This window comes from Talpa occidentalis, unplaced genomic scaffold, assembly GCF_014898055.3.
Source record: "Talpa occidentalis isolate TD23 unplaced genomic scaffold, MPIMG_talOcc4v2.1 talOcc4.8, whole genome shotgun sequence".
NCBI lineage: Eukaryota > Metazoa > Chordata > Mammalia > Eulipotyphla > Talpidae > Talpa > Talpa occidentalis.
Genome location: NW_023605194.1, coordinates 51706265 through 51726638, shown reverse-complemented (window position 1 = coordinate 51726638; position 20374 = coordinate 51706265). Strand labels below are relative to the sequence as shown.

General features: G+C 38.4%; 1 protein-coding gene across 3 annotated transcripts in view; it reads right to left on the bottom strand.

Annotated features, from left to right (window-relative positions):
• The window catches only part of RHOBTB1 (Rho related BTB domain containing 1), a 120938-nt gene extending 112268 nt beyond the window's left edge, over positions 1-8670 (bottom strand). For 2 of the 3 annotated variants that reach the window (XM_037497213.2, XM_037497216.2), the window contains exon 1: positions 8611-8670. The gene's annotated coding sequence lies outside the window, so the exon portion shown is untranslated. Of the gene's footprint in view, positions 1-8220; positions 8237-8610 lie in introns of those variants that run through there. The other variant, XM_054690611.1, reaches the window with a different exon arrangement.
• Between the last annotated feature and the right edge of the window lie 11704 nt (positions 8671-20374).

Below are 20374 nucleotides of genomic sequence, written 5' to 3'. Positions count from 1 at the left end.
GGCACACAAGTCCCCAATGGACTGCTATCCAATGAAATTGAGGTTAGCTAGAATAACTAGTGTTAGTCAATGTCCTAGATGCATACCCCTTAAAGGGGTGTTTGAGAACTTTTTGCACATTATTTAAATAGTGTTCAATAGAGGAAAGTATGGAATGGGGTGGAGTCCAATGGGGATGTAAGAAAATGGAGAAAGCCTTTGTCTTCCCTGTCTGTTCAACCATCCCTCCTTTCCTGAGATCGAGGTGGGTCTCACTGACCTAGCAAGGCTTCTTTTTCTCCATAAGACTGACTGCTAACAAAAAATTACAGAAAGTCATAAAATATTAATTATAAACATCCAAGGTGCTAGTTATTTTTGAACATCTTATTGTAGGTTATTTCAGTATTAGGTACATGGACACTTGCCAAAAACAAACATTGGAAATATAATCTCTGTTCCTTATTACTATACTCAAATTTCTTTCTTGAGTATATTAAACAGTTTGCTATTAAACATATATTCATATTTAAAATATATATGCATATATACATATACATGTATGTATAAAATATACATACATATACACACACATATATATGCATGTATATATAATCTGATCTTCTGCAAGGCATAACTGATTTTTTTTTTCCTCTTTCACATTGGCTGCTAAAAAACAGACCAAAATTTGTCATTCTTTTCTAGCAAGAATTGAATTTCATGGCATAAATTTTGAGTATGAATCTCTCTCCTGGCCCTATCTTACATTCTTAACTTTATTTTTATTTTTTAATCTTTTCTCATTTTTTTCTTTTGCCTACTTGAAATATATTTTTATTATTCTTTTTCTATAAACTGTAAATCTTTCCCAGCATATAAATAAAATATACGACATTTATAGATCATCCTTTTTTTTCCTTTGGAGGTCACAAAATATTTTAAGACATCATATGATATATTACCATAAATGTACTAACGTTAGGATACTGATGTTCATAATAGTTAAGCCTTTGAGATATTTAGCTCAGTATTTCAGTTTAATTTTGTTAATATTTATACATACACTTTTACAGCTGAGATTCCTAGTCTAAGGTCTGCGACTCATGCTACATGCAAAATTCTTTGCATGTAAATTTTTTAGGAGAAATTTCATGATTTTAATCCAATTCTGAAAAGTGAATTGGACCAAGAAGATTAAAAATTACTCTTTGTAGAGGGAATAACCCTTAAAGATCATTCCACCAATTGGAAAATTATGTATTCACTCCTGACTGGTGCCTGACACTGTAATAGATGCTGGGAAAACAAATATGGAGTACTTGGGTGATAATGTACTATAACAAATAAAGTAATATAATAGGAAGTAAATAAGATTGGGTGGTTAGGAAGACCACTCTTAGGAGTTGTCAGCTGGGCCATACCAGATCTCAGGGAAGAACTTTCCAGAAAGAAGAACCTACTAGTACAGAGACATTAAGAATGACAAGTTTATTATAATCCATAGCCCCTTTAGAAAATGTCAATGTTAGCTCCCCAACTTCACTTTTAAAACTCATTTGAAATACTTCAGCCTAAAATTATAAAACTAATGATTTTCTGCATGGTGTTTAGATATCTTTTCCTTGTTTTCATTTCCTTTTCTGAAAAAAAAAAATAGATCTTCTAATGTGAGGGAATGTGATGTATTTTATTGTGCATTAAATTCCTTCAATAAATATTTGCATCTGCCACTTCTTTAAGGCACTGTGGGAGATGTCATCAAATTGCTCAGTACGGACCAAATAAAATATAACTGCCATACATGTAACCATAATGTACCTTAAACCAATCCTGTATTTTTCCATAACACAGGTTTATGAGCTAAGTAAATTGTAAGACCCAAATGCTTTAATGTACAGTTTGAAATCCAAAGCTCTTTAGAAAGGCACCAATCACCTTGTAAAAAAATGAAGATGGATGAGCAGGAGAAAGGAACATATAACGAAAATTGAAATGAGAACATCATACTCTATGGCTTGGAAATGCTCTAACAGCCCTGCAAGTGTAAATCAACAAATTAAGATGTGGCTGAAGGTCATAAATAATCTCCCACAGTAGTAGATGTTTTCCTGAGTTAAATTCTTTATGACTAAATTAAAGAATTAATATCCAGATAAGAAAATACACTGAAGTCACATGATTCTCTGTGACCCTTACTGTGTATCAGGAGCCACGTGAGAATTTTATGTCACACCCTTGGAAATAACAAAGCTAGCTAGAGGACCCAGCAGGGATTGTAACCTAAGCAGTCTGACTCCAGAGGCACCATGATATCATCTCCATCCTCCAGCTTGCTTTGTGAATTATCGATGATAAACTCATCTCACCTTGCTGTTTAAAAGGCCTTGGGAGACAACATTCTGAACTACTAGTCTGGGCTTATCAGGTGCAAATTAATTTAAATATTAGTGAAAACAAAAGGAGACAGAAGTCTGCTATTAAGGGTAACACATAACAATTAAAAAAAGTTTACTTGACTTTGGATCAGAGTAAATTATTTGGTTAATTCTTAATATTCCCTCTCCTTGGAAAAATTAGAGTTGAATGTATTGACTTCAAACATTATTTTACTAACTTGTTTCTGCCTTCACTGCTTCTTGACAATGAAATTTCAAGTTGGTAAAGGGAGATTTTAAAGCCTTATCCAAATTTAGAACAATCATTTTTCTCTTACTCCCCCAATACTATTTTTGCAAGGCTAGGAGACTAATCCCCATTAAATAATAAAAGGACAGTAGTAGCTGCAATAGCATATCATTGTACTAGGTATCATTAATTGAATATTTATGCTGTATCATGTGCTGTGCCAAGCATTGCACAACTTCATTTTATCCTCACAACAACCCTGTTAGTAGCATCTACTGTTATCCCCAATTCCCAGCCCAGGAGGTGGGGACTCATAGAAGTTGCCCACATACCAAAAGCTTCACAGCTTAATAGAGGAGTTTATACTGGGCCTGCTGATCCTGAAACCCAGATTCCCTACAATTTCTCCATTATATCTTCTTTGTTTGATCATGTTCTCTCCTAATTGAATGTCAATGAGGACACTCTATTGCCAGCCAGCATGGGCAGTCCTTAAACCCTTTAGAATTTTTTACAATTTATGTACTTTTCTTTAACATGCCCAAAATAATTTCTAAGTATTCCACACTAAACATCCTCAAACCATAAGGAACCTACTTTCCCTCAAAGATTCCTAAGCCCTGTAAATCCACATTCCTGCTTTTAAAGGCTCAGTTCAAATTCTAGTTTTCGAAGCCATTTTCCAGATCATCCGGTCCAAAGTAAGTAGCTAGAAGAGCCAGCCTCTGCTTACCATAGATAACCATGATGTTCCTGAGTTGGTAGCTTGAAATCCAAGGAATAGTTGCGATAGTTCTGTTGGGCATTTTCTCAGGAGTCCAGAAATTTTAATCATTTTTCAAAGCCTAATAATCACCCGGTACCCAACCTCTGCCCTTTTCTAGGAACTAATGACATTAAATGCTAATGTTTCTTGGGCCTCCCCTGGTAGTGCAGCGGTTGAGCGCTGGGTTGCGAGGCTGCCCACAGCCTCTGCCGCGCCAGTTTGATCCCCAGCCACCAGCGAGGGTCCCACAAAAAAAAAAAAAAAAAAAAAAGCTAATGTTTCTTGAGCAAAGTTGCCAGATTTAGCAAATAAATATATGTAACATACCTATACTAAAGCATCATTTGTTGTGTATTTGAAATTCAAATTGAACTGAACATCCTGTACTTGATCTGCAACCTAGTCTTTGAATGTTTTCTGGATATTAATCTTATCTTTCATCTGCACTGAATGTAATCATCCTCAGTGTAGAAGCCTTCATTATTTCTCCACATTCAATATTTATTGCTGATTAGTGGTTCATTTTTGTGGTCTACAGGAAACATGTTTAAACTTTCTTGATTTGAAGCCAATATCAAAGCAAATAGCTGTATCATTTTATATGTATACAAACATATATATATATATATATATATACATACACACATAGGTATATATGTACACCAATTTTGATCATCTAGATTCAAATACATTGAATTCCTCCTCAAATATCTTTGTTTTAAATAATTCCTATTTTAAGGAATTTGGAAAAATCAAAAACATACCTAAATTATTATTGGACCTCAAAGTGAGACCTTTCTTCAGACCATTTGATTGAGAAATCACCAACGGTGTTACAAATGCATTTGTCTGGCTCCAATCTCACAGAACTGTGCAGAACGACTCCAAGCAGTCTGGGTTTTTTAAAAGCCTTCCAGATGATTTTTATGTCCTCTAAAGTTTAAGAACTGCTTTTATATGGGGTGTAATACTCTAGCAAGGATTGCTCTCTAAGTTAGAGAATAAAAGTTATTTTAGTCCTTATCTTATAAACATATTTTGAATTTTGGAGTTCAAAATTCAATCATCTTTTAAATGTATCTTGAATCTGTTACACTAACGTTAAATTCTCAGCACAGTAGATTTTCCACTTGAAGCTTCTAAGTATTTAAATAGAGTTGGTAAACTAATGATAGGTATTAAAAAGCTGCCTAACAGATCATTAAGAGAGTAAATGAGTCACTAAAGTTTATAGAGGCCATAGGAAATTTTAAAGTAAGATTATCTGAAGTAGGATATTCTGCCACGTACTAATGATGCTACCCAAGATTGGTCTGGGAAACCTAAGATTCTTTGGAATTTCTGAGAAACAGCACCACTAGCTCCTTAACCCTGTTGACGGGGTAGTCCCTGAGCTTTTTGACCTCTTGGTGAAAATAGGGAAAGTCTGGAAGTCAGAGATGTAGGTTCTAAACTTTAGGATGCTTTTTCTGAGCTTTTAGCTCAGAAAGCTTTTTCAGCTTTTTTCAGTTTCCTCATCAATGAAACAATGGTATGGACTATTACCTGGTTTCTCAAATATTTTTTATATTTACGATTCTATTATCATTTGGAGGCTCAGTTTTCTTTGATAAAAGAAAATATGGAGTTGGACTATATGCACTACGTCCATCCATTGTCCTGTGTGAAGACAGTCCTACTGTCTCAGTTACTTTGTGTGGATCGCCAATCACAATTCAGGGTCACTCTTTAGAACAATGTGAGGTGGATCATCTTTCATTTAGGTTATTCATTTAGGAACTGTATATTAGCCATGCACATGTCTTTTATAAGAGATAATTATTCACTCCACATGTATTTTTTGATCACCAACTGTTTGCTATGTGTCACAGTGCTAGGTCCTGGGAATACAATAATGAAAAAAGTTAGGCCAAAAAAACCTCTGGTCTCATGCACCTTACAGTCTGACGGGGAAAGTTATGGAGGAGAAGATAAATGCACCCACAAGTAATCTGACACATAAATAAAACAACTGTAGTTTGTAATTAGTGTTACAGGGACTCACAAAGGACTGAGATAGAGATTGACAGAAGGGCGTTCAGGAAAAGCCTCTTTGAGGAGGTGATAAATACCTGACACTAAAGGAAGAATAAAAGATAAAGATAAATAGGGGAAGTGGGGATGCTGGAAGAAAGTGCAGAGCAAGGAAGAACATATTCTGTAATCCCAGGTGTGGGGGAAGCAGTTTATGTGCTAGGCAAACAAAATCTAGAAACAGTCCTTTCCATCTCTTGAGAGTCAATTTAACTCAAAACTGGAGAAAGAAAATCAAAGGTCCAGAGAGATTATAAGGCACTTATCTGAGGTCAAATGACAAGTTAGATAATGAGAAAGCATTTCCACGCTTCAGTCCAGAACATGAACTCTTCTTAGGCTCACAATGCAGCAGGAAGCGCCAGACTACCTTGGTTCAGCTCTTGATTCTCTGACTTGTATTTGTTCCTCCTTGGGCACCAAAGCTTCTTTGAGCTCTTGCTATTGCATCAGATTGTTACAGAGATGAATGAGATAATGTGGCATAGCACCTGATACATCAGAGATACCTGATGAATGCAAGCTCTTGATTTTTCACTTAGTGCATTTTCCTATATACCCAAATACTGGAAAATCAAGACAAAGTAGGACAGAGGTTAAGTTACTTGAATATATGAAGAGTGGTGCTGGTAGAGAGGGATTTGTAGAATTCTAGACAAGGGGCTATTTAGCAGGTCTCCATTTGAGAGAACGGACTGTAAGAAGAAAAGATCACCAAGAGGGGAAGGAAAAACAGCCTTAACTTCATGGTTTTGCTTTCACAACTTAATTTGCTAATGATGAATCTAAAGTGAATCTAAAGATGAATCTTCATAAGACAAGAAAGACAATCCACAGTAGTACTTATACTTAAAATTAGCATTTAAGAAACAGGTATTCCTTTCGGAGACCAGTAAACAGAAGAATGACACACTTCATTACTAAATACATGCAAAGAGAAAAATGTTATGTTCACATGTCACTCAATCCACTGGGAAGAAACTAATTCAATTTTCTTCATGATATTAAAATGATTGCAATGCTGAGTATGCTTAAAAACCAAGCTCATGATGTTGGAAGAATGAATAATTTATCCAAATAGCTAAGGATTTTATTCATTATCTAGGAACAAAACCATAGAGTGAACTTCAGCCTTATAATACCAACAGGCTTACTTCATGGATTAAAGCAGACAGCTACAAGGCCATCCCACAAAACCTGCTTGCCCTCCCCATAGATTTACCCCAAGGAATATTTATAGTTCAGGCATACAGGAACCAGGGCTGAGTATTTCTTAGTTTCACAAGTTCATTCGGTCCCTTTCTCCCTAACCATAAGGTAAATGCCACCCCATATATAGCTTTTTCAAATGCTTACTTTATGATTCTCTGCTGATGGTGCCTTATGGGAGAAATTTTATTTCAAAGTTTCCTAGGATGTGAATTAAACTCATTATTCTACTCCAAACTTATTGTTTAATTGACAGGAAACATGCATTCTAAATCATCTTGTATGCATGACAGAAGCAGCTACATAAATTTAACAATGGGTGGATTATTACTATTTAGCATATTTATGGAATTTTATATTCAGAAAGCATTTTACAAATCTTTTATTAGTTAATCCTTACAGTTCTGAGGGAGTCTGACAGGTGGTAAACAATACTTTGAGTTTTAAATTGCCAATACGTGAAAACTTCAATAGGAGGAGAAAAAAATCTATGCATTCCGTATTTGCTCCCAAACTGGCCTATAGCACATTTCTGATACCTGTTTCCTCTCACCAGAGAGCCAGGCTAGAGGTTTGGGAAGAGGGGGTCCCACCTACCTGAAACACTAGTAAGAAGGGGAACATGCTGTCCCACAAGGCTAAGGTGGTGTGACAGGATTCCCCACAAGGAAGCATCCCAGTAATACAGCACATTAAAAAGCACATAAGGCAGAAATTCAGTTTTTCTAAAATTATACAGTAAACTTAGTTTTGAATTTTAATGATGCCATGCCCTCTGAACTCACTTTCTAACATCACCAGTTATTGATTCTTATAATGCATACAAGTAAACTGAAAAATAAAATCTAATTCAGAGTTGCTTTTTATTTTTTATTTTTTTTTTTAAAGCAAACTACTTCAAACTTTTTAGGATCTTCCAATCTACCCTTCCTCTAGAGACCCAAGAAGCTGCTGGAGGGCAGGACAAAGAAAGCCTCTACCGATCAAAGTCTCATTCTAGACCCAAACCTTTTAACAGCCCCAGGCTTTCAGAGCTAAACAAACTAAGAAAAATCAATCAGGCGTCACCTGAGGGTCGGAGGCGAGGAGCTGATGCTGAGCTTACTTTCTGTAGTCCCCAGCACCGACACGTCCGGCCCACATTCTAATCTCTTCTGATTGACGACAGTGACTCTATTCCTCTAATCCCTTAGGCCCCCCTCACCCCGAGTCCCCCGCCTGCAGTGTGTATGTGTGTGTGCGTGTTTGTGTTGGGGGTGGGAGGTGGGCAGTTTGGTAGGAAGGTGCAGAAAATACCCAAAACATTTTGGAATGAAAGCACCCTCTGGAGACCTGTGCTTTCTCAGAGCAGCTGGGCAGCTATCAGGGGGTCACTGTAGGGTAGCCGTTTTAGGGGTGCAAAAAGATGCCCTGGCATTCCTTGAGTCTGCTAATCTGGTGGCAGGGGCTGGGGTGCGCTGGCACCGCCCATCCCCCACCCTACCGTGACCACCTGGGCGCGTCCCTTGTCTGCCCCCGCCCCCCTCAGCGGCCCCGCCCCGCCCCGCTCCTCCCCGCGCCAACGCTACCTCGGGACGCCGGTGACAAGGAAGGCGGCTCACTGTCGGGTCCGCGGGCGGCCAGCGCACCGGCTTAAGCCGCGAGGGGACGCGTTCGACCCCGCCCCACCGACCCCGCCCTCTCCAACCTCGATCCCCCCCCACCACCAACCCCCGCGCCCCCCCTCCGTAACCCCGCCGCCCCCTCCCAGCGGGCCTGGGGCTACGCGCACCTCCCACCCCTTGGTGGGGCCCTGGAGCCAAAACCAGTCCTGAGACCCCTGGGCCGCCTCTCCACGCCTTGAAGCTGTCACCCCACTTGCGCCGGCCTCTTTTCTGGACCTGCCCCCCTCGCCCCAGCCTCGTTGGACCGAGTGCTCGTGATCCCGCCCTCCAGTGTCGGTGTCCCCACCCACCCACCTCGCTTGGGGCGCCGGGACGGGGCAGCGACTTGTATAAACCAAGGCCAAGTCTGGGCAAAGTTTCTGGCAGCGTCCAGGACCTTTTCTTGTACGGACGTTCTCTGGTCAAGAGCTGGAAACTCGAGCGATTCTATCCGTGGGTTCTACTGACATCACTTGGTGTCGTCTTGTGTAGTTTACACAAAGACTCCATCATTCCTGCAGGCTTCTGCACGTTTGCCTTTCAAAACCCAGCCCAGTGACATTTCAGGGGAAAGATTAAAGGAAGTTAATTTTTAAATAAAACCGAATACTAGAAAACAGCATATTACATGTAACTTTTGCTCCCTGCTCTAAGTATGGTCACCTCAGAATAATTCAGATCTGCCATGTTCAGGTTTACCTAGGCCTGTCACTACATGCACCTCCACATCTCCAGAACTCTCAGTAGCTTTGCTTTCTTTTTTCTCACTTCTCTTGTGATAAGGAGGGTGGAATGAAATGTAACAAAATCAATTTGGAGAGCTTTTAACAGCTGGTATAAAAGTTTATGGGAGAGGCAGCCTGCAATCATTGAAAATAAGATTCAAAAATCACCTGTAGTTCTCTCCATTTTTATCATTTTGCTTGAGTTTGAATAATGAAGGCTAGTGGTATCTATTATTCTTTCTCTTTTTTTAAGATAATAGCTTCTTTTTTAAAAAACAGATTTATTTATTTATTTATGCATTTATTAATACGAGCACTGGGTACAGTCAGAAGCGCGAGGGTGAGAGAATTCGCCAGAGCAGAGAGCAGAACAGACAGACTGACGATATAAACTGCTGTGGGGAGCAGAGGGCGGCAGGATAGGTCTGCGCGCCATGTGGGGCCCTCAACCGGTGGCGGGGATCAAACCGGTGCTGCGGAGGCTGGGGGCAGCTTCACAACCCAGCGTTCAACCGCTGTGCCACCGGGGAGGCCCTCTATTATTCTTTCTTAGCAGAAATAATACCTTTCTAAGAATTAGTAAATAAATGTATAATGTGATTATGAAGTTAAATCAGGATAAAACTCCACAAGAAGTGTAACAAAAGGAGGTGATATTATTGGAGACACAGCATGTCTTTGAAGGGATAAAATTGGTTTTATCTTAGACTTAAATAATATGAAACGATAGCTAGGAAAGATTACCCAATCTTTATAGAGCTACCTGCTATCTAATGAAAATATGTTAGTGTCTCTATTTCCTTCAACTCTTTCTAATGAGATATCATTTCAAGATTGCTTAAAGCTTTGGAAGTTCACTCATTCTTTAAAAGATTTAATGACGTCTCAGACAGTGACTTTGGTATTGAACTTGGTGCGGGTGTTTTAAGAGTGACCTACATAGATAGAAACAAGTCCTATCTCCCAGCAGTTCACATGACAGTGAAGGAGAGACTAAATAGACAAGGGCAAATATAATTGCACTCGTGAAATGTTGTATGCATTAGTATGGAAGACTAGGATAGGACACCCTTCAAGTGGTCACTTTTAGATTCCTCTTTTCATGTGAACCTAGAATAATTTCAGTCCTGCAAAGACTTTTTTTTTATCATTTTTTTCATATCTCATATAATTTCAGAAAGTGTTCCAAATTCAGCCTCCTCTACTGTCACACTTCCAAACCAGCATCACCCATTTGTATTTGTGAAAAAGTCTCTAAACTTGTCTTCCTGCTCGTAGCCTTGCCCCTGTGTTCTGTTATCCATATAGCATTTACGAAGACCCTTTGAAAGTATGTATGTTAACTTAGGTCAATCCTCTGTTCAGAAGCCACCCAGTGACTTTCTAATGTTCACGGAATACAACACAATCTTGACCCCAACCTGCAAGGCCTTACCTGCCTGCTACCCCCTTCCATTACTTTCTCCCATCCCATACCCTGCCACAGCCTCTGGGCTTTTTGCTGTTCTTTGAACCCTCATATTCTTGCCTCTTGGCCTTTGAGCCTGAACTTCCTGCTTCTAAACTTTGAAAGGCTTGCTCCTCCGCAGTTACACTAGATATTTAATCCCTTGCCCCTTATCAGAGAGGTAGTACCTTTTCTAAAATAGCACTCTCTCTCAGCCCTCTCAAATTCTATCTCTTTAATCTACTTAAATTTTCCTATTGATACACACACACACACACACACACACACACTTACTGTCTGCTGTCTCCCTCTCTAGAATGAGAACACCAATTTGGCTATAGTGCCAGGGATATAAAAGGCATTCAATGAATATTTGTTGAAAGAAAGCATGTTAATTATGCAGAGAGATTTTGTGACTAAAATTCATACCTAGAAGCTCTTAACCCCCAGTGTGACTGTATTTGGAGATAGGGTCTTTATGGGATTAGTTAAAATTAAATTAGGTCACGGGGTAAGGCCCTGATCTGATAGAATTATTGTATTTATGAAACATCAGAGAGCTTGTTCCACTACTGTGAAGAGGCACGTGAGCTCATAGCCACAAGGTAGCTGTCTTCAAAGATGGAGGATAGTTCTCACTAGGAACTGAATCCCCTGGGACTTTGATTTTGGACCTCTAGAACTCAAACTATGACAAATGAATTTCTGTTTTTTAACTATCCTGTCTATGGTATTTTGATATGGCAACCTGAGAGGATTAAGACAAATTACAAGGAATATAAAAGTTTAGATACAATCTATACTCATAGAATATCACTAATCATTTCAAGATTACCAATGAACAGAATCATGTAATGGTGTGTTTTTTAAGCAATGAACAAACCTTTGCAGTACCTCGCAGAATAATCAAGACCTGAAAGTTTCTATCTTGATCTGATAATAGAATAAGTATTCAAAATAAAGAAATGTCTTTTCCAACTATTTCTGTTATTGTTTGTTTCTGAGGTCACCAATGATTGAAGCACAGGCAAAAGAATCATATAGTCGCCATGGTAAAAAATGCTTTTTCAAGCTAGCTCAGCTTTTAGATTCCATTAAAGTTCCCTGTATGCTGCTGTGTACCTAGAACATGATTATAGCCCATTGATAATTCAAAAATCAAATGCTTAATATAGCAACTTTGGTTACTTATCATAACCATGTATAACCTTGGTCTCCAAAGTAGGCTGTAAAGTAGGAATGAATATTTGAACTTTAATTTATGTTTTTTATTTAAAAAACTTAAGTTCTTGTAAGTATATACTATACATATTGATACTGACACCCTCACTTGCCCGTAGGTCAAGTATTCTCCGTTGTCCTTTGCACAAGTGTCTTGAGGAAACACTGGGAGATTTGCAGCATGTGGGGGCTATATTTCCATATACCTCCTTCATTTTCATTGTGTTACATCTTATTGGTGTTTATGTATGTTCACTCAAAGAATTAATGATTCCATTATCATGTTTTAATCAACCCAATAGTCAGAAAGTAGAAAAGTATCTTGAAAGTGCAAAGGAGGTAAGACTAACAATATAAGCTTAAGCAAACACCAGGGAATTGGTGGAGTTGATGTTTTTTCTACTGTAATAAGAATTCTTGGACATAATGCAGAGGCAAACAGTACTGCTGATCTATTTAATTCACCTGTATAAGAATTCCGCTCCCCTCCCCATTGAAATAATCAAGAATACATATCAAATACGTATTTATATCCTCTTTTTACTAACAATAAGGCTTGCCTTATAAATATTTTGTACTTTGAGATATAGGCTAATGATAATATGAAAGACTGTGGTCAGCAAGATAATAACAAATGTCATCTATTTTATCATTGAATTATTTTGAACAATTTTGCTTGTGTGTGTTTATAATGTATAATGGTATGTGTAATAATAAGCAAACTGGTTAATAAATTAATGAATAAATAATGGGGAGATGAATACTGAACTTTTAAAAAAAGATTTATTTATTTATTTATTTAAAAATTTATTTATTTATGCATACAAGAGCTGGGGTACAGGCCAGATGCACAGGGGTGGGGGTGAGAGGATTCACCAGAGACAGAGTGGGGAACAGAACAGGCAGACTGACCAAAATACACTGCTGAGAGGAGCAGCGGGTGAGGCAGGAGAGGTCTGCTGTGCCATGTGGGTTGCTCTCCGGCCGGCCAGGGATCAAACTCATTGAGCAGAGGCTGCAGATTGCTTCATAGTGTGGTGCTTAACCCCTTGCACAAGCAGGGAGGCCCCAGGTCTATTTATTTATACAAGAACTGGGGCACAGGCCAGACTTGCAGGAGGGTGAGAGGACCCCCCAGAGACAGAGCGGGGAACAGAACAGGCAGACTGACCGAACTCACTGCTGAGGGGAGCAGCGGGCAAGGCAGGAGAGGTCTACTGCGCCATGTGAGTATCTCCCTAGTCGGCTGGGAATCGAATCTGTGCTGCAGAGGCTGAGGACAGCCCCACAGCGCTGTGCTCAACCACCCGTGCCACCAGGGAGGCCCAATACTGAACATTTTTAACTAATGGAGTACATTATCAGAAAAGTTTGGAAACTACTATAATGTAAAACTACTTTATGTAATAAGGGGTAAAGTAATTTATTAGAACCCCAAACCCTGGTCCTGAAACAAAAGAACAAATAAAACCACCTTCTGATCATAGAGTAATTATTTAGGGTATGGATTATTCAGCACCTTTTAATACCTTTTTTCTCTTTTCCTTAATTTTCCATAATTTAGGAATCATTCCATAATTTATGGATCATTCCATAATTTCAAGGGAAATAAGAATAGCAACCTGGTTGATTTGCTAAGATACTTGGCAGAGTATATTAAACTTACAAATAAAAGGAATTTGGGATCTAGGTTTCTTTGTTTTTTGGTTACCCTGCCTTTCTAGTTTTGAATTACTACAGATCACAATAATGTGATTTTATATTCATCAGCATATCTTTAGTAGAAGGACTATCTGTTTAACTCTGTCTACTTAGATGAATTTATAATAATCATATCATAAAATTTGGAGGGTGAAAGTGATTTAAGTTTATCGTGTGAACCAAGAAGCTGAGGCTCCGTATACCAGAGAGACTCCATGTTGTTAAACTGCTGGATCTTGGAAGAGCTGAGACTACTCCAAGTCTTCTCACTTCTCATCCTACATACTTTCCACTGTAACATGCTATCTCAGAATGAGATGAGATGATGAAAATGCTGTTTCTCTTTTGTAAGTATGCTAGAGAATGAAACATAGTTTTGACTATGCTTCACTGTATCCATATGTATATGGGTCTGGCAGGCCAGGACATTTGAATTCCCCAAAGATCCTACCCCAAAGGGCACCCATGAAGGAAAAGGTATCATTCTCTTCTAGAATGATTGTTATTTATAATTGTTTATTTTGCAATTAATAAAAGGTGAGAAGAGATCTTGTATAGTATTATCTCCTCGGATTCTCAGAATTTAACTCACTGATAGCCACTGTCAGCTACTGTTTTCCCAATCAGAACTGTAACCTTCCAAAATGTATTTTGGTAATACAGCCCTAATGAAAAAATAGTAATAAATATATCACTGAGACAGAGACATATGGTATAATTTAAACTAGTCATCGGGATTATTGGTTACTACTTAGCGTTAATATAGTTTGGTAGGAAATTTTCAAGGAACTCTCCTTGAAACCTAATTTTCTGAGGTACATAAATAGTACCAAATGAAATAGTGAAGAGTGGATTATAAAGGTAATCTAGTTGCCCAGATGGCCTTTCCTTACTTAAGGCTTTCATGGTTCTTGAAATGTGTGTGTGCTTTATTCTTTCATGAGAAAATAAGGATTTTCTTTTTCTCAGAGGCACAAAGTTACCTTACAGTGTAAAGTACAGCGAATCTTTCTTTGTTTCTTCTAGGACACTCATATTTATTCTGAACTCACCTTAGTTGCTGTGTTTCCTTCTACATATAAATTTCTGGCTCTATACTCCAGATTTCATATAAACTGGTTATGTTTATCATAATATTCCTGATAATTTGATTCATATCAGATTTTATGGTTTTGAGTAAAGGAAAAAACTGCTAAGATTTGGTTATAATCTTATCTCTCGGATCTTGGTACATGCTCCACTTTGAACTTTGGAAGCTGCTAATGGGGTATATTTCTGAAAGAAATTTAGAAATTTGCCTTTAGTTCCTATAAGACTATAAACTGTAAATTCCATAGCCAGATTCCCATGAATTGTGAAAAATTTCATTAATTTTCTTATTAACAGTCTCAGAAGTTGTGGGGTTTATATTTTTACAGTACTATGCTATCTTGGTTTTATTTCAAACAAAGATATTGCATGATAAAATGATAGCTCTGTAATGTCTTCTACCCAGATGTATTTTGTCCACATGGTACTATCATTTTTCCTTCCAAAAAAGTAAGACAAGTTCTGGATTATAAGGATTCTGTTTGTTTTACTTTCTCAATATGCAGTGTTTAATAAAATTATTTTATGGTTGTAATGTTTTCATTTTCCACCTATAACATGCTGTGTAAGTAAACTATGGAGCCTGGAATTTATTGCAGAGGCTGTCTTCAATTCCACAAACATAATTTTTAAAAAGATTTATTTATTTATGCATACAAGAGCTGGGGTACAGGCCAGAGGTGTGGGGGTGAGAGGATTCACCAGAAACAGAGTGGGGAACAGAACAGGCAGATTGACCAAAGTACACTGCTGAGGGGAGCAGCGGGTGAGTCAAGAGAGTTCTGCTGCACCATGTGGGTTGCTCCCTGGCTGGCCAGGTGATCGAACTCGTGCTGCAGATGCTGTAGACAGCTTCGTAGATTGCATCTAAACCCCTTGCACCACCAGGGAGGCCTCCTCCACAAACATAATTTTCGAGTGCTAATGTGATAAAGGATATTTCACCTTGGGAGGATATCCCAACCTGAAGAGAAGACACCCATAAATTTCACTAAACATATTTTTTAAGATTTATTTTATTTATGCATATAAGAATTAGGCCAGAGATTCAGGAGGGTGAGACAAAGTGGGGAACAGAACAGGCAGACTGACTGAAATACACTGCTGAGGGGAGCAGCGGGCAAGACAGGAGAGGTCTGCTGCGCCATATGGGTCATTTCCTTGGCCAAGGATCAAACTCATGCTGCCAAAGCTTGTTAGCGCTGAGACTTAACCCCTGCACCACCAGGGAGGCCCAATTTCACTAAAAATTGGTAAATTAAAATCTGATCGTTCATATTCAATAAACTTCACTATTTCCTGGATAGAACTGATTGCTGAGGGTGCAGAAAACCCATTTGCTTTAAGGGTTCTGTACCTGAGGATTTGGGTTATGTTATACATTCATGTCTTTCTAGTCTCTCTCTCTCCATATTCATTACTAACAATGATGCATTATCTGAACTTTAAAAAATTATGTTGTAGGGCCTCCCTGGTGGCGCAGCGGTTGAGCGCTGGGTTGCGAAGCTGCCCGCATCCTCTGCAGCGCCGGTTCAATCCCCGGCTGCTCCCTGGCTGCTCCCCGGCTACCAGAGGACGGTCCCACATGGTGCGCAGACCTCTCCTGCTGCCCGCTGCTCCGCTCAGCAGTGTACTTCGGTCCTTCTGCCTGCTCTGCTCGCCGCTCTGGCTCTGGTGAATTCTCTTACCCTCCTGCGCTTCTGACTGTACCCAGTGCTTGTATAAATAAATAAATAAATCTTTAAAAAAAATTATGTTGTAATTATGTCACTTTTCTCCTCTGACCTATACCTAAACATTAGCCATTAGCGTATGCACTGGGCATTGCAGAATGGGGCTCTGTCCACCTCTTTCATTTCCTTCATAGATCTTTCCCTGTGTCACTATGCTCAGTGACAGTAGACTACTTTGTGTTTCTTGAAGAAAACATACTCATTACTGACCCTGCACCTGTGAACTTGCAATTCCCTCAGTCTGGAATGTTCCCAGCCCAGATTTTCAAATGACAGAATCCTTCCCAATATTCCTTTCTATATCAGCTATGTAATGCTGCTATCTACTCCTCTAGCCCCTCTAGCCCTTCTCTATCACTTAACCTATTTATTTTCTTCATAGCATTAATTACTTGCAGAAATATTATTTGTTTACATGTTTATGACATGATCTTTATTAGCATGCAATTACCATGAAATTAGAGATAGCCTGTATTGTTCACACCTGTATAACCATTATTTAGCACAGACCCTGGAATATAATAAATGCTCAGTAAATATTTATTTTTGATGAAAATATGGATGCAGTGATAATATAATCAATAGTTAAAAGCTTAGGATTATGATCTATGACTAAATCCTGACCTCTTGCTGTATCTTTCGCAAGTTACTTGGTTCCTTCAATTACAATAAGGTGATAAAAATCCTTATCAGTCAGGGCTGTTGTGTATCTATTGAGGTGATATGTACAAAGTGTCTAACATATGCCTAACACATGGTGACAGCTAAATAGTAGATTTAATAGATTTTCCTCAAAATGAGAAAAGAGCAGTGTTGGTTAGTGGCCAAGTATACTCTGCCTCCTGGAGTGTGCAGGGAATCAAATGCCAGGAAGCAAATTCTTTGGTTAAGTTCAAAACACTAACATCCAAACTTCAGAATTTGGGTAGAATTTGTGAGAGCAAATTGCTGCCAATGGCATCTCAGTGCCTTGTGTTTGCTTTTATTGACAAATTTATACACAGACAACTCTATTTGGTTTAAAACCCCAGGAGCAGGTCTAGAAACTGTCTTTATGGCTGATTTTTTTTTAAAGATTTATTTTTATTTATTTATACAAGCAGTGGGTACAGTCAGAAGCACGGGAGGGTGAGAGAATTCACCAGAGCCAGAGTGGGGAGCAGAGCAGGCAGAAGGACCGAAGTACACTGCTGAGGGGAGCAGCGGGCGGCAGGAGAGGTCTGCGCACCATGTGGGACCCTCCTCTGGTGGCTGGGGAGCAGCCGGGGATCGAACCGGCGCTGCAGAGGCTGTGGGCAGCTTCGCAACCCAGCACGCAACCGCTGCGCCACCGGGGAGGCCCTATGGCTGATTTTTTTTAACTTGGCTAATTTTGAAACTATTTTGATATTTTATGTATCTTGTTAGGCAGAATTTCCTAAAAAATGTTTATGACTTTGCTTGACCTATTGGATTACATATAGTAGAGGGGTCAGGATCAAACAAAATATTTCCAGTGTTTGGGCCCCCAAAAGCTTTTAATTCATCTTTTGACACATTTTTGAAAACAGGATTGAGCATTTTCAGTCTCAAATCTCAGGCCCTATTTTCAAGTTTTTAGCTTCAAACCCTAAATAACTTTTCCTTAAAACTAAAAAAAAAACAAAAAAAAAACAAAAACAAAAAAACAAAACAAAACAATCAAAACTAAAACCCAAACCAAAAACCCACATGATTGAATCTTTTCTGGGAGTGTGTGTGGGCGTGATGGTGGTGGAAGAGTGTGTGTGGAGAATGCTAAGAGTTTTAAATTTTCTGTTTTTATTTTTTTGAAAAATTCCCAAAGTAAAGAAAATTTGGGGAACTAGAAAAAAATCATATTTTCACTCATGATATCATTTTAGAGTTTTTACATTAAGTATCTTTCTATGCATTGTTTTGATAGCCTACAGGTTATCTGTTAGGTTATCTATTAGTCCAGACTTCATGGAAAACAGTATGGAGGGAGCTCAGATAATTAAAAATTAGAGCTACTGTATAACACACAATTCTATAGAAGACCTGAGGGATAATCAGTTATTTTTTGCAGATATCCATAGTTAGGATAAGTTAGGTTATTCTGTGGTAACAAATAGTCCCAAATTCTCAATGTCTTTTCAAAGTAAAAGTTCATTTCTAGCTTATGCAAAGATCTAGTGGGTTTGGGTGACTCTTCATAGCAGTGGTCTTCTGTGAAGGGACTTGGCAGTCTAGGCTCTATTATTCTTGTGACTCTGCAATCTTAATTCAAGACCTCTTTGATATTTTCATTATATAAGTGGGAACCTTTTTCCATTCTTTAGATATGAAAAGTGATGCTCATTTTTCCTGTTCATATTTCATTGGTCACAACTATTCACTTGGTCCCAGCTAACGGCAAGTGCTTTGGACAGTGGGATGTCTCATGTTCTCCAGGAGGAGAGAAACGCTGATATTAGTGTGCACGAGTTATGTCTATCATTCCCTGAAATTTAACTTTTTTAAAGCAAAAAACTTAGCTCAGAGTGCAGAATTATTCAAAAGGAGGCCTTCACACTATGTCAATTGGTAACCTGTAAAATATGGCTACTGACTACTCAATAATTCAAACTGGCAGCTCAAGGATTACTCAAGCATAGGTGTGATATAGCCAAGTCCACTTTCATAATGCCATCTTATGCTCTTTACCTTCCATCAAAAAATGGATTCTGTATTTGCTATTTTTTCTAACCTCCCACTTTGATAATTCTCCTAAAAGATAGATTTATGCTATTTCATGGTCTGCTGTGTGAGACTTGCAATCCTGCCCTGAACTAATAGTATGTTATGAAAATCCCAGATGATTAGGTTGAACTTAATAAAATTGTTGATATTTAACCATTTTTAAACTTATAAAAGTAGCAAATGTATATAGCTCATTTTTAAAATTTTTTTAAAAAGATTTATTTATTTATTTATACAAGCACTGGGTACAGTCAGAAGTGTGGGTGGGTGAGAGAATTCACCAGAGTCAGAGCAGGGAATGGAACAGGCAGATGGACCAAGTGCACTGCTGAGGGAAGCAGTGGGAGGTGGGAGAGGTCTGTGGGCCATATGGGACACTTGCCGGGTGGCCGGGGATCAAACCTGCGCTGTAGAGGCTGCGTGCAGCTTCGCAACCCAGCGCTCAACCGCTGCGCCACCGGGGAGGCCCTATAGCTCATTCTTATAGTTAATATTAGGTACAAAAAATAACTATCAGGGAGGTAAAATACATATACATTAAAAACTATTAGACATTGTTGAAAAATTGAAGAAGACATATAAATGGAAAGATATTCTTTGGTCATGGATTGAAAATATTAATATTGTTGAAATTTTCATACTACCCAAAAGCAAAGTACAAATTCAATGTAATCGTTGTCAAAATTCCAATGGCATTTTTCACAAAAATAGAACAGACACTCCTAAACTTTGTGCAGCACCATAAAAGACACCAAATATTCCATGCAATCTTGAGAAAGAATAAAGCTAGAGGCTTTGTTCCCTGATTCCAAACTTTATTACAATTCTATAGTAATCAAAACAGGATGACATTGGCATAAGAACAGACACATAGATCAATGGAACAAAGTATAGAGTCCAGAAATGAACCAATACATATATTACCAAGTAATTTTGGACAAAGGGGGGTGACAATATCTTTAGTAAAAGACGTTGGGAATACTGGACATGCAAAAGGATGAAATTGGACTACTATCTTATACCACTCACAAAAATTAGCTCCAAATATATTAAAGATTTAAATATAAGACCTAAAACCTCCTCCTAGAAAATATAGGTAGTAAGCTCCTTTACATCAGTCTTGATGGTGATTTTTTTGGAACTGTCACCCAAAACAAAGGCAACAAAAGCAAAAATCAACATGTGTGACTGGATAAAATTAAAGCTTCACATCGTGGAGGAACTCATCAACAAAATGAAAGGCACCCTATTGAATGGGAAAAATAGCTACAAATCATATATCTGATAAGGGGTTAATATCCACAATATATAAGAAATTAACACAGTTCAATAGCAAAAATTGCAAACAATCCAATGTAATAGTGGGCAGAAGATCTCACTAGACATTTTCCCAAAGAAGATACATAGATGACCAAGTACATGAAAGGACACAGAACATCACT